Source organism: Sabethes cyaneus, chromosome 3, assembly GCF_943734655.1.
Source record: "Sabethes cyaneus chromosome 3, idSabCyanKW18_F2, whole genome shotgun sequence".
In the NCBI taxonomy this organism is placed as follows: domain Eukaryota; kingdom Metazoa; phylum Arthropoda; class Insecta; order Diptera; family Culicidae; genus Sabethes; species Sabethes cyaneus.
The window spans coordinates 105,789,140-105,804,871 of record NC_071355.1 but is presented as its reverse complement, the minus strand read 5'-3'; the positions used below and the strand labels follow the sequence as shown (position 1 = coordinate 105,804,871).

The window sequence follows — 15,732 nt, the reverse complement described above, 5'->3', positions numbered from 1 at the left end:
AGACCGTACGGAGTTGGCGGCCACATTGTAGTGTCATGCATCGGGAAAAGTCCCTCTACAATAGCCTTCAGCTTGTCCGAGGACAGCTCCCTAGTTGCCACAGGTCCTTTGATCTTTGCCATCACGATGCGGTACCCGTTACACCACGGGTTGGCATCAGCTTTCTGACACAGCTCCTTGTAACAGCTGCTTTTGCTCAGCTTTGTCTTCCGTTTCAGCACAGCCCTGGCTAATTTGAACTCCATGCTACGCTCTTCTCGATCTGCTGAAGTTCTGGCTCTCTGAATGCATCTTCTAGCTCTGAGACAATTAGTGCGGAGGTTGCTAAGTGTCTCGGTCCACCAGTAAGCTGGGCGACGGTGGTTCCTCGGCTCCAGTTTCTTCGACATTGTGCCAACGCATGCGCTCGCCAGGATATCCATCAACTCGTCCGCAGTTAGGATCGGTATTTCACTGTCCACTGGAGTGTCTCCACAGAGATCCTTGTCTTCCATTTCCTTCTTGCTTCTTGTTCTTGTTCTTGGTGTGACTACTGCATTCCGCCGACCGGTGCTATACCGGTGAATACGACCGCTGCCCAAAACATGATATCAAGATCGTCATCGCGGATTTCAATGCTCAGGTCGGCCAGGAGGAGGAATACAAACCGGTGATTGGAAGGTTCAGTGCACACTAGCGGACCAATGAAATGGGCCTAAGACTTATCGTAGGATAGGTATAGGGTGGCAACTACCTGGAAAAACCTGGAAAACCTGGAATTGTCAGGGAATTTTAAATTACCTGAAATAATCAGGGAATTTTTCAAACAACCCCAGTGATCGATTCATTGAGTAGTCAAGAACACTTAGAAATAGATAAAGAAGTATGGCACACAAGCGATAGATTGGGTTATCGATAATTAGCTCAGTGTTTTGCAAAGGGCCTTATTCTGCGAGGCAAGTGAAGTGATATAACAAATTTAGTTTGCACTCACTTTGCGCGTTTCGTTTGGCGTTAGTCAAGTCGAATCGAATGACATCGAAGTAAATGCCAGTGGCACCGCAGCGAAATTCGGGTTTCGAGAAAAATGTTAGAGAATAATACTTGCCATACTGTTGTACACCCGAAATGCGGGTGTAGCGACCATACCTTCCACGTTACGAATTTTTGGCTCTATCTTGGACCCGGAACAGGAAATCCCGATCAATCTATGCAAAGTGAAATAAGCCGCGTTGGTCAGAAAGTAAAACAGCCACCAGTGGTAAAGCGAAATTAAAAATTAGCTCAATTAAACTGCTTTTTTGCATGGCTTATGGCTCGAAAAACGAAAATTAATCATACGAACATTTCCGCGTGGCTGACAGCCAAAGCACCACGGCGGGCTCGAGAGCTATCCGCAATGGGCACTAAAACTCCGCTTGCGCCTGAGTTTGCGAATAAACTCGCTTCTTTATGATGTTGGATAGCCGTAATTGCACAGGTGGCAGTGTTCTATCAAATTCTAGTGCTACTGCGTGTATTCCACGCGTTGTAATGAACTGTGCGTTGTTATCAGATAAATTAAACATATGCCATTTAAATATTCAAAGCATATGTGCGCGTCAAATGAGCAAATTTAACGAATTAATGTTTTGTGTGACCGATAGTAAACTTGATACTATTTGCATTTCAGAGACTTGGCTAAATGACTCCATATCAGATGATTCAATTGCTATTGAAGGGTACAATCTCATTAGAAACGATCGTTCATACAGTCAAGGAGGAGGAATATGTGTGTATCTAAAAAAAGACCTTAAGTATAGTACGTTAAGTCAATCAGAGTTTTATATCGGTATGGATAACCCAAACCTTACTGAATATTTGCTTATTGAAGTGTCTGCCATTAATGATAAGTTTTTACTTGGAGTAGTATACAACCCTCCAAGAAGTAATTGCTCCGAATTACTCTATGATAAAATGATCGCTTTAGGACTGAATTATCCACAAACGATTATTTTAGGAGATTTCAACACTGATATTAGTAAAACTAATGCTACAGCATTAAAGCTCAACAGTGTGATTGATGTTTTAGGTCTAAATTGTGTTAGCCTTGAGCCAACTCATTATTATTCCGGAGGATGTTCTCTGATCGATTTAATGCTCGCTAGCAGTAATGATTTTGTTCTGAAATTTAACCAAGTTTCAGCGCCTGGGTTCTCCAGGCATGATATAATATTTGCATCCCTCAACGTTACGCGTAATTCTGGTTCGACAGCCGGTCGCTGCTACAGAGATTATAACAGAATTGATATGGTATTACTTCAGAACGCTATAGAATCCATCGACTCGTCTTTTTTATATAGTATGTCTGACCCTGACGTGGCACTGGACTTTTTGAATCAAATTTTAGTAAAATTCCATGACAATTCAGTTCCAATTCGAGCGTCCAAACCAAAAAATAATCCGTAGTTCAATGAAATTATTTTACGCGCTATAGTCCAAAGAGATGTAGCGTATCGATTATGGAAAAATAATAAATCAGCGCAAGACTTAGCCCAATATAGAAGACTTAGGAATAGAGTTACCAACTTGATCCATATTGCTAAAAAGAATTATCTCTCTGAAAGCATGTCTTCTCCAAATAATAGCAAAGTTCTATGGAATAAACTGAAAAATATTGATGTCCATAAACGTACTCAACATAATTATCAGTTCGATCACACCTCTGACGAAATAAATGAATATTTCAGCTCTAATTTTACTCACGATAGTTCCCCTTTACCTGTACCTCCTTTCAATGAAAACGGTTTTAATTTTGCTGCTATATCTGAACACAAAATTTTTACAGCCTTGAATTCAATTCAGTCTGACTCAGTAGGAATGGATGATATTCCTCTTCGGTTTCTTAAAGTTGTTTTTCCATTCTTGGCACCTCATTTCTGCTATATTTTCAACCTATGCTTAACCTGTTGCAAATTTCCGAAGTCATGGAAGTTTGTGAAAGTTATTCCAATTCGGAAAAAAATCACGTAGCTCTAATTTGTCAAACCTGCGACCTATCAGTATTTTAAGTGTGCTCTCCAAAGTTTTCGAAAAAGTCTTGAAGCAGCAAATCATTTACTTTATCCAGTCTAATAGTTTGCCAAATGATTTTCAATCTGGATTTAGATCAGGTCATAATACTACAACAGCTTTTTTAAAAATCCATGACGACATCCATAAAGTGATCGATAGAAGAGGCATGGCGCTTTTATTGCTAATAGACTTCTCTAAGGCTTTCGATCGTGTCTCGCATAACAAACTACTCACCAAACTCTCACATCAATTTCATTTTTCCAATAAAGCCGTAAAACTTATACAATCCTACATATCAAACAAAACTCAAGTTGTCTCTGTGGATGGTGACTTATCTCAAAGTATTGATATTGTGAGCGGAGTCCCCCAAGGATCTGTTCTTGGGCCTATATTGTTCTCAATGTATATTAACGATCTACCATCTATCCTGCATTACTGTCATATACATATGTTCGCTGATGATGTTCAGATTTACATTTACTCATCTGAGCTTGAAATAAATGAAATTACAAGTCATTTAAACGCTGATCTAGAAAAAGTGTTTGAATGGTCCCAGCGTAACTTATTACCAATAAATATTGAAAAAACTAAACCTATGTACATTTCAAGATCGCGAATAGTTGAAGACAAACCCGCTGTGTGGCTCGGAAACGATCGTATAGAGTTTGTTCAAAAAGCTATCAATCTGGGATTTGTTCTGACAGATGATCTCGAATGGGATCAATAAGTTAACCTAATGTGTGGTAATGTATATGGAAGTCTACGTCAACTAAGAAGATCTTCTTGTATGCTGAGACATGATGTGAAACTCAAATTGTTTAAGCCACTGATCTTACCTCATTTTATCTATGGGACTGAGTTCTTACTGAATGCATCTGCTAGAGCTAAAGATAGATTAAGGGTTGCTTTGAATAGTTGCGTAAGATACGTTTACAACTTATCACGTTTCTCAAGTGTTTCACACCTTCAAAAGCATTTGCTAGGTTGTACATTTTACGATTTTTTGAAACTGCGTGTCTGTTTATGTTTATTCAAAATAGCTAAGTTTTCTTCGCCTATATATTTACACGAAAAACTACAGCCATGCCGTAGTTTAAGAACCAGAAATTATGTAATACCGCGACATAACACAGCTCATTATGGAAACACTATCTTTGTAAGGAGCATTGCCATCTGGAACTTGCTGCCGTCAGAAATAAGAAACAATCTTACGATATTTGGATTTCGGCGTGATTGTGTTGCCTACTTCAACGGGGAGAATCAGCAAAATGAATAATAGTAGTAGTTAAAGTAGTTTTAGGATATTGGAAGATAATCTGGGTTTAACTATATTGTAGTAATTTATAAGGAATGTGCCTTACGCTACAAATTTGTGAAATAAACTAAACTAAACTAAACTGGCGCGGGAAAAAGAACAGATAAGGAACTCACGGGAGCAGTGTAATTTGCTGGTCGGCAGAATAAGAGAAAGTGATTGAAGAATTCGCCTAGGAAAATAGAGTAGGTGGGGAAATTTTTCTCAATAACTCGTAGATTGATAAACAATTCAAATATCAATGATCGAAACACATTTTCAGTTAAAATTATATCGCAATATGAAACCTAGAGTTTTATTAAACACCGGGAAAAACCTGGAAAAATCAGGGAATTTGGTTTTTCGTATCCAGTTGCCAGCCTGTGTACGGATCGTGATCTGTGCGTGTGGCGATAACACACAGATTTGATCAAAATCACTGATCTTCCATCCCTGTGTGGGATATTTTTCACAAGCGTTATATCCGAGCATTTTTGATCGCTAACTTTGAAACCCTGTTTAGGCTAAATAGTTTGCTAATAGCATCTGTGTTCCATTCTAAGTTATGAATAAATATGTTATGGTCATCATCATTCTGAATTTAGATCACCAGTTTCTATAGATATAATAAATTTTCACAAATAAAAATTTTTTGTTTTTGGCACAATCTCACCCCCGTGGCACAATGTCACCCCGGATAGCGGTACTGATGATTAGTACTGATAGCGGTACTGACTAATTAGTTTAGGAAGTGATCGATCGATCGATTAGAGATGGAATTAGCGCAGATTCTGCATTTTGAATCTGAGCTGGGAAAATCCCATCTGCATCTGCTGATTTATAAGGTTGAAAGGATCTCACTGCGTTCTCCACCCAAGCCTTAGTGAAGATCATCCCAGTGACTTTGATTGCGATTTCTTTTGTCCTCTCAGATCCTAAGGAGTTTCTTTAAAAACATCTTATATCACAATCGGAGTCCGCGCTGGTAACGGCATTTTTTTGCAACGCATTAATAGTTTTTTTTAAATATATATATTTTCAAATATACAAAAATGTTACAATCTTATGTTACAATCTAGTTTTTTAATATTTACATATTCTGATTGCGAGGTAGATTTAACATATATTCAAAAAGTATTTAAAGTGTTGTTTGAAAATCAACCTACTATTCCACCTGACTTCAATCACTTAAGCTGTTCGGTACGATCAGTCAGTAATTGACCAGCTCTGTCCTTTAGCGGCATCTGTGTATTCATTCTGGCACCACAAAATTTGGCATGTGGGTGTTTCTGGTGACAAGAATTTGTTCTATGGTAAATTGCACCCCATCGACAGGCAATCATGCTTTTGCAGCCAACATCTCAGCGTGAGCGAAAATGAAATAGCATCTCATGACTTCGTTTCACTCGACTGCTAGCAGCTTGATTTGGGCCCGCTGTCAAATATTTGAGCCCAGGACATGCTTTCGCTGACGTTCACTGCAGCTCGATATAGAGATGTCGATGGGGTGGTAAATTGAGACCCCTCCCCTCTTTAGAAGGGGAATTATGACTCCTCGCCCCTTTAAGAGGGGGGGCTTCCATACTAATGATATACAAATTTTCTCATAACTCGAGAACTAATCAAGCAAATGGAACGAAATTTAACATGTGAAGGTTTTTGGAGGCAAGAATTTTTTCTATGGTGAATTAGCGAATTCACTCCCCACTTTCGGAGGGGGGGAGGGGCTCCTATACAAATGAAATACAAATTTCCTCATAACTCGAGAACTAATCAACCAAATGGAACCATATTTGGCATGTGGGTGTTTTTGCAGGCAAATTTTTTCTTAACTCGAGAACTAATCAATCAAATGGAACCAAATTTGGCATTTGAAGGTTTTAGGAGGCAAGAATTTTTTCTATGGTGAATTAGGACCCCTCTTCACTTTAGGAGGGGGGGCTCCTAAATACATGAAAAACAAATTTCCTCATAACTCGAAAACTAATCAATCAAATGGAACCAAATTTGGCATATGGGGGTTTTTGGAGGCAAGAATTTTTTCTATGATGAATTAGGACCCCTTACCTTTTTTAGGAGGGGGCTCCCATACAAATGAAATACAAATTTCCTCATAACTTTAGAACTAATCAAGCAAATGAAACTAAACTTGGCATGTGGGAGTTTTGGGAGGCAAATTCTTTTTCTATTGTGCATTGAGACCTCTCGCCTCTTCAGGAGGTAAATTTTGACCCCTCCTATACAAATGATATACAGTAATGACCCGATTTTGTCACCCCCATGATGAATTTAGGGGTGACAAAAATGGGACAGTGACAAAATCGGGTATTTTTTGAATTTTTTTTTTGCAGATAACTTAGAATGAACTGCATATATTTCATTCTGATCACTTTCAGGACATTTTGCACTTCCTTCTACCTCTCTGTGGACATTTGTAACCTTTTCACAGCACAAGTCCCAAAGGTATGAAAACATGCGTTTTTTTAATTGCGTGGAAATGGTTGATTATGCTGGTTAACTATGTTCAGAGAAATTTCACAGCGTAAATAGCTCTTTCTTATGGTATGAACGATTCTTTGATTAACCCCCCTAAATGTAAGATAGAAAATTTATTGAGATAGAGCAAAAGAATGTTCTACAAAATTTTGAGAAGATTATTATAAAGAACTTTACCAAAGAAAGTAACCTTCTATTTAGCTATTATAGTTGTGGAGATAAGAAACAAGTTTTGTGGAAACTCCACGATAATCAACTTGTTGAACACAGTTCTTTTCACAGTGTTTTAACACATTTGACATGTTGGAAATGATTTTCAAACTAAGCAAAATCTGGTGACAAAATCGGGTAAAAAACGTGACAAAATCGGGTTACCACTGTATGTACAAATTTCCTAACTAGAAAACTAATCAACCAAATGGAACCAAATTTGGCATGTAGTGGGTTTTGAAGGCAGGATTTTTTTTATGATGGTTTTAGTCGCCTCACCCCTGTGGTAGGGGGACAAGGACTCTCATACAAATAAAACAGAATTTTTTGCGTAGCTTAAAAACTAATCGAACTCGAGAAATTCTAGTCAAAAACAAGATCACCAAAAACTATCAATTAGGTTTATTTATTTTCCTAGGTCTACTAATCTCTAGGGGAATTGTGTATAATGTGCCCCCCCTAAGAATAAATGGATATATCTCTGTTATGCTTCCCCAAATTAACGCTACAACTACGAGTATATGTTGGTATTTGAGATGAAAACCAATTGCAATTGTTTATTTCATTTAGTATTGTAAAATAAATATGCTAGGAATTATTTAATAAAAGCACCTAAATGTTGTTTCTCGTCTGCGCGGGGTAAAATGCCCCACCTGCGGTATAATATGCCCAATGCGGTAATTTGAGTATTTCTACCAGTGACAGTGACCAACTCTATTTTGTAGAAAGTAAAACTATTTCTTTTGTTTTCAAAATGTCGTTTCTTTATATAAAATAAACCTAGTTTCGGCCTTCTGGTGCACTTTTTCTTTTCTGCATGGGGCACATTATACTGCAGCTGTGGCATTTTGCACCGCGTCGTTGAATAACCTGGAATTTGGACGTTGGTAATAAATTATTCCCACCACGGTTACTCTACAATACTAATTGAATTAAATAATGGCAATTGACTTCAACTTAGATCTGTTTACCTATGTTTATAGCCATATTTGCAAGGGGGCAAATTGCACCACCGCAAGTGGGACATATTGGCCTGCTTTTACTTATTTGGAAAAATATTTAATGCTAAAGCAAATCAAGCGTTTCATACCGCAATTTTTGGCAGGGATGTCTTTTTAAAGTTCACTTCACGCAATCGAATTGCAACAACCGGTTATTTACAGATTTTGACAAGAAAATATCTTATGTAAACAACGCCAAAAGTTACACACCAAAAAAAGTGCCGAAGTCAGCAAAATTTTGCCGAGCTTTGGACAGCCGAGCGTTCGGTAAAATTTTTTATGATGCCAAACGTTAGTAAAGATCCGTAAACGTCGATTTGCAAAACTGAAATTTTCACCGAACGCTCGGCTATCCAAATCTCGGCAAATTTTGCGGAGTTTTTTAAGTGTGTACATCGGAAGCTGCTCAAAAACAAATTTATTTTTGTTTTGTTTTTACAGCATGTGGCAACTGTTATACTTGCATAGTAGGCTAGTTCCATCAAATACTATGGTTTCTGGGTGGTTTTGCATTTTAATTTCGCTTGTTTAGGGAAAAAAAATCATAGGGGTTGTGTACAAGACACGACCGCATATGTAGGTGACGCAGGACTACGTAAGTCTCTTTGTAGTGATAGTAGCATGTATTCATGCTTGTAATCATTCGATTCTTCATGTATACATGCTATATGCAACATATATACATGCTACATGCGTTGTATGTAACATTTATCAAAATAGTAACATTGCATACGTTCAATTCTCAAAAGATTGTGCATTTGAAAACAATTTAACAAAATCAAGAACACAAACTATTGCTTTCCTGCTACCTTACTGAAATAAAAATTGTTTTTATTATCCATATTTCCCACGTTGAAGGGATTTTACCAATTCAATCCTATTTTATCAACTACACTACACTTCTAATGAAACAGCAAGCATGCGTATTCATACAGAGTCGTATTATAACCGAACACTACAACAGCTGTAGCACATTTTTCCAACACAGATATCAAATTCGCCGAAGTTTAATCGTCTCGCAGTAAAGAATTTGCGATCTGTTCGCAAACAAACTTGTGTGATTTTTTCTGGCACACTTCCCTAACACAGACATCAAATTGGACTAGGTTTAATCGCGTTCGTAAGAAATCTGTTGGTACGAGGGGGCTTTGTCACTCTCTCTCTCTGGCGTACTTCCCTAGCAAGGACATCAAAATGGTCTAGGTTGAACCGCGGTGTTAAGAAATCTTGTTGAAATGAGGAAACTGTCACTTGATTTGGCTTACTTCCCAAGCACAGATATCAAACTGGTATAGGTTTAGATCATCGTAAAGAATCTTCCAACCAATCACGAAGCGAGAATTCTGGTAAAACATAGGTTCATTATTTTCAATTTTTCAATAGTTTAACATCAAGAATCCATATTTTTCTTCATTTGGGTCAATTCTTAAAAGATTTTCCGATCGATTGGTGTGAGAATATTGAAAATCGATCGGAAAACCGCTGAGCTATTAGCGCTCAAAACCTTTCATTTTTCGTGACGCTCGCATTTTTCGATTTTTGGGAATGACACCCTATCTCAAAACTTGCCGTAAGACGTAGTCCTACGTCAAAACGAAGGGAGGGCACATTGGCCAGGGGGGGCACGTTATACACAATTCCCCTATTACTTTCTTTCAGTTGAGCCCGAAGGAGCGATAGCGAGTAAGGAGAGAATAACCCCTGCGAAATGGTACTTTCCACGAAAACATTTTTCGTGAAATGGTACATCCCGCGTAAGGTTTTTCGCGAAATGGTTTTCCGCGAAACTCTATATTCCGCGTTATGGTCAACCGAGAAGTGGTGTTCCGTGTTCCGCAAAACGATATGCGGCGAAATGTTGTATAATCATGGCTAATATTTTAATGCTATCCGCTTTATTTTATCAGGTTAAGCAATGGGGGGAGTTGCTTTCTACTTTACTGTGAGGAAAATTTGTATATTAAACCACCCATGAACTCCTCAGAAACTTGCAAAACTCGAGATTGTGACAAAGGTCATCCGAGATTCACGATTTATGTACAATATAGTTTAATTTGTGGCAATACGAAGTTTGTCGGGTAGCTAGTATTACATATACCATTTTTTTTAAACTGAGTCGATTCATTTGATGCTCAAATCTCAATAATCAATTATAGTCAGTTTTAAAAAGCGCTGTAGTAGCGCTTTCAACTAATGTGAAAATAAAAAAAATAGCATGCATTTTTTATATAATCAACGATTTGTTTATTTCAAAGATGGTAATTTGATACTGTCCCTTAAAGTACCGCTTATTCGGGAACGCTAATTTGCGAATAAGAATCAAACTTTTGCCCTACTTTCATACTAGAAAAAATAATCATATATTTATTTACTAGTCAACACTTAATGATAGTCACCTAATAACAGAAATGATAATTTATTGTGGCTTACCTAAATTATGAGTAAAAAACTTTTATTCAAAACATAAACAATATAGGTACCTAGAAACACACACAGAATTTCGAACCTCTGACGCACAACAATTTTAATGTTCAAAATACGTATAGATACGTCTACGAGTCATATAAATACGATAAATCTCGGGTACTTTTTCATTTCGACGTATCTGCAAATGAGAGACTCTCTTCGTGTCCCCTCTCTTCCATCGTTTACGGCGATACTAGAGAGCCTTAGAGAGTCGCCATCTGAAACAAATAATCTAGCAACAATGCAGCTGGGTATGCCAGTGTTGCCGCACACGCTTAAAAAATTTAACCCGCGAATGAATAAGATTAACTCAGAAATGAGTGACTTTCAACTCAAAAATGAGTAAAAACCGACTCACTCTGACAAAAAGTGGAACAGCCCAAAAATATGAGTAATGGCAATTTCTCAATTCTGAGTAGTTTAGGTCGACCTCATAACTGAGTTAAATTTACTCGTAATTTGTGTAAGTACTACTCAGTTTTGGGTGAAATGGCACTCATTTTTGAGTAAATATTGCTCATTAATGAGCTTCTACGGTGGAACTCATAAAAGGAGTAACAGTTACTCAAAAAAGGTGTGTAAAATATACGCATGTTTTGAGCTGTTCCACTTTTCGTGAAAGTGGGTCAAATTTTTTAAGCGTGCACGCACAGATTATTCTGTGATCAACAGACATTTGGAATAAATAACTTTTATAAAATCTGGATATGTAATTCCTTTTCATGATAATTTTACCATAGTTAATGGTCGTACCGTAAATAGATATGCTGCTGTTGTCTGTTATTGCTAATTCTTTTAAGAACCAGCGATTTAAATTGAAGATTTCGAGTTTCTCGCTGCTACATAAAATAATAACATCCTCAAGGAACCTTCCTCTGAAGCTTTCATTTTTAATAATTCATAAAAAGCTGCTAAAAATTTAGAAAGATCTACTCAAAAAATGTTCTTGATTGGAGATGGCGTCTCTCTATCTTTAACAGGCTCTCTAGTCGTTACTCTTTTTAAGGCTCTCTAATCGGTGTTTTGACAAGTCTCCTGTTCGATTGGACTTACTTTTGACAACTGATTCTGTTCGATTGGAATTGGAATTTTCGGTTTAAGATGGCGACTCTCCAAGGCTCTCTAGAGCCAGGGTTAGCTGAAGAGCTAACTTGTGTGAAGAGTGGCGATATGATTTCTCGTTTACGCTAACGCTAACATGTTGGCATCGAAAACATGGCTGCCTGCCAGCTACTTGGTCCCAAGGGGTTTCCAGCAAAGCGTATCAGTGCGTAGTAACCAGAGATTACTTTTGTAATCATTTATGAATTAATTAGGTAATCAAAGGTAATCAGTATAGTAATCAATGATAATCTTAAGTAATCATTGGTAATCATGACTAATTTTTAGTAATCATAAGAGATTGATTACTGGTAATCAGAGGTAATCAGTAAAGTAATCAAAAGTAACTTTTTTCGAAGGTGCGTAGTAATCACTGCTGTTGGAAACCCCTTGCTTGGTCCTGGTGGGCTCAAAATTTGACAACGGGCCCAAATCAGACTGCTGGCAGTTGAGTGAAACGCAGTGCTGAAATGCTATTTCATTTTCGCACACACGAGATGTTGGCAGCGAAAACATGGTTGCCTGTCGATGGGATGGTCCTACACTGATAAAAATAGACACGGCGTTACCAAAAGATCTTACACATGAATTTCAACGTGCAAATATTGATAATCTTGTTTCATATGTCAATCATTCGGGTATCAAAAGCGTTTCCCTCCGATTTAACGTGAAATGAAATATTTCATATGTAAAACACGTTAAATAACCATGTTTCTCCAACAAACCTTCAATCAACATGGTAGTCACTACTTTTACATTGCAAATCCACGTGTTTTACCATTAGATCATATCCTGTTGCAACCCACATGAAATTAAGGAGTAAGTTTTTATTAATATTTCACTGGTTTTACACGTATAATCAAAGGGTAACTCTTATGAAATGTCATTCTATTTGAAATTCACGTGGCTTTCACGATGAGTTGATGTGAATATCAGATCATCTCAAAGTGTTTTACTCATGGTTTTACCATTGAATATGATTCATGTGATATTCTTATGGAACTGTAGTGATTAGCACCAGGAGAATATCTATGTGATCTGCACATTGATCGCACAAATTTATTATAGTGGCAAGCGCTTACTTTCTAAATTAACCACACGTAATCAGCCAGTTCGTTGGTTTCGAGGTACGATGCTGATCTAAGACCCCAGTAGTCGTATGTTCAAATCTCAACTAGGCGGTGCTCCTACTGTGTTACCTGACTCACTGCGAATATGCGTTGTGTTTGCGGGATCGTGTTGGTTCGAAAGGTTTCGAAAAATATCGCCTTTGTATCGAAAATATCGTTAATTTTGATCATTAAAAATAACGTACTTAAACGTTATATTTCAAGTGCGAGTAGTACGCAATAATTGTATTGTGAAACCGAATTGTTATTTTTGCAACATTTTACAAATTAAATGCTATAACAAAAGCACAACTTATAAAAAATCGTTTGTTATCGATATTGCCTGCATATGCGTTATAAACGAATAAAACGTATGGTTACGTTTTATTTCAATAATACGCATATTCGCAGTGAGTCAGGTAAAACAGTAGATACAGTCAGTAGGATTGTTGCAATAGCCCCGTAACTGTCTTGTACTCTAATAGCTGGCTGTGAAGTCTGTCGATAAAGATGGGTCAAATATTAGAAAGGATGTTTAACCTCAAGACTTTGCTTTTAATCAGCCAGTTTGCACGCAGTAGGCTGGTTTAAATACCACGCTGAAGCCTACAAACCAAACTAAACTTAATCTAGATATTAACCGTGCCACCGTCAAAAGATAATTCGAAATTTGTCAGTCCGTCAGACACGGAATTTTGTGAGGAATTTTTAGAAAACTGGATAATATCCTTCGTCTTTTTCTATACAAAAACCAAAAAGTGCGGTCTTTTCGATTTCTATGTAACTACTGTGTTACCTGACTTACTGCGAAATGCGTTGTATTCGCGGGATCGTGTTGGTTCGAAAGTTTTCGAAAAATATCGCCCTTGTATCGAAAATATCGTTAATTTTGATCACTAAAAATAACGTACTTAAACATTATATTTCATGTGCCAGTAGTACGCAATAATTGTATTGTGAAACTGAATTGTTATTTATGCAACTTTTTACAAATTAAATGCAGTAACAAAAGCACAACTTATTAAAAATCGTTTGTTATCGATATTAACTAAATATGCGTTATAAACGAATAAAACGTATGGTTACGTTTTATTTCAATAATACGCATATTCGCAGTGAGTCAGGTAAAACAGTAGCACTTAGCAATATAATGTTTAAGTACGTTATTTTTAGTGATCAAAATCAACGATATTTTCGATACAAGGGCGATATTTTTCGAAACCTTTCGAACCAACACGATACCGCGAATACAACGCTATGCGCAGTGAGTCAGGTAACACAGTAATAGCTTTGAAGTATCTATAAAGTACTCACAGCACTTCTTAAAGCATTTAGTTCTACGTACACTTTATATACACTACTAACCAGCAAGGAAGGTCTACGGAACTGAAATTGAACTAATTGTGAACTTTTGAGTTTACTTGTCAAGTAATATTCGAACTTTTGGTTGCTTGGGTCGCTCATAAAAGTGCTATTTTAGCTTAAATCGTTTCGGTGTCTTCGGCGCACTTTTTCGTTATCTTCCAAGCAATAAGTGCGCCGAAGAGACCGACACGATTTAAGCTAAAATAGCACTTTTATGAGCGATTGCGCACTTATTGATTGGACAATTTTCCTTGTAATTAACAATAAAATCCGTAAAATAAATTACTGAACACCTGAATAAAATTTAAGTGTGTATGGAGCCAAAAATCATAGCAACTGATGGGTTCCAAATTTATGCATGCACAAATATCTGTATTTGTGATGGCAGCTCTGCCTTGTGGCAACCCTTGCAAAAAATGCAACGAAAGTATCGATGTCTTATAAGTTTCGATTCGATATTGTCGATAAGAATCGCTATGTATTCGCTGCGCGAAACGGTGCTGCCACCTTCCCAAGTTTGTTCTATTTGTGAAGTCTGTGCACAGGTTTGTCAAAGATTGAAAAGGATAGACACAACTTTGCACCAAATCTTCACAAACTTTCTATATGGCAGTTCCATGAGAGTACAAGAGATCGATTTGTGCTTACATAGCGAATAGCTATCCAGCTTTCCACGAGCGATAATGGCGGATATTGAGCACAAGTGGGCACAATCTTTTGACATGCATTGGAGGAGCGTCGAGTTCGCCCTGACGCAGTTACTATGGATACATTCATGATTGTTTGTTGTTCGAATGTAAAAATGTAAACATTGTTCAATTTTGCAGATCAGCTAAAGAGGAACATAATTGTACGGACAAGAAGTTTTATGGATTGTGGCTTCGCAGTTTTCGGACATTTCGGGGAAAATGTCCAAATACGCAACGGAAAGTTTCTTATCAAGTCGAGACGCTGTTCGAGAGTAAACTTGACAACGGCGCGACCAACATGAAGTTAATGTTTGCGTTAATGTGTAATGTTTCGAATGTTTAATTCGCACGATTGTGAAAAAGTATTCTGAGCCAGTGCCTTCAGTAAATTATGGCCGCAAACCACTATAAAAGTTTGAATCCGTTTAGTTATGTTCCACTTCAGCTGATCTGCAAAATCAAACAATGTTTACATTATTACACTCGAACAACAAACAATTATAAATGTATCCATAGTAATTCCGTCAGGGCGAACTCGACGCTCCTCCAATGCATGTCAAAAAATTGTGCCCACTTGTGCTCAATATCCGCCATTATCGCTCGTGGAAAGCTGGATATGTCCTGTCCGCAGGGATACCAGACTTGCAGATTTGTCTGCAAATTCCAGATTTTTGGAGCGGTCTTGCGGTCTTGCAGATCATTATAAATTTGCAGATATTTGCAGTTTTTCTGACTTTTATTGTTTTGGTGCAGATTTTTGTTCGAAGCTCTTTAAACTTTCACAGACTTCCTAAAAAAGTGTGCAGATTTTCGCAGATTATTTTTAAACCAGAAAATTCGAGTAGCCGGAAAACTGCTCGATTTTTGCGGTTTTCGAGCAGTTGCAGACATTTTTTTAGAAAATATGGCATCTCTGCCTGTCCGTCTTGTCGTATCTCGTTCTCGGCGTTCTCGTATTTATTTTATTT

At 37.5% G+C, this 15,732-nt stretch overlaps 1 protein-coding gene across 1 annotated transcript in view; it reads right to left on the bottom strand.

Annotated features, from left to right (window-relative positions):
* Window positions 1-10,569, bottom strand: part of LOC128741883 (alpha-actinin, sarcomeric) — a 90,852-nt gene extending 80,283 nt beyond the window's left edge. The window contains exon 1 of the mRNA XM_053837985.1: window positions 10,465-10,569. The gene's annotated coding sequence lies outside the window, so the exon portion shown is untranslated. The remainder of the gene's footprint in view (window positions 1-10,464) is intronic.
* Between the last annotated feature and the right edge of the window lie 5,163 nt (window positions 10,570-15,732).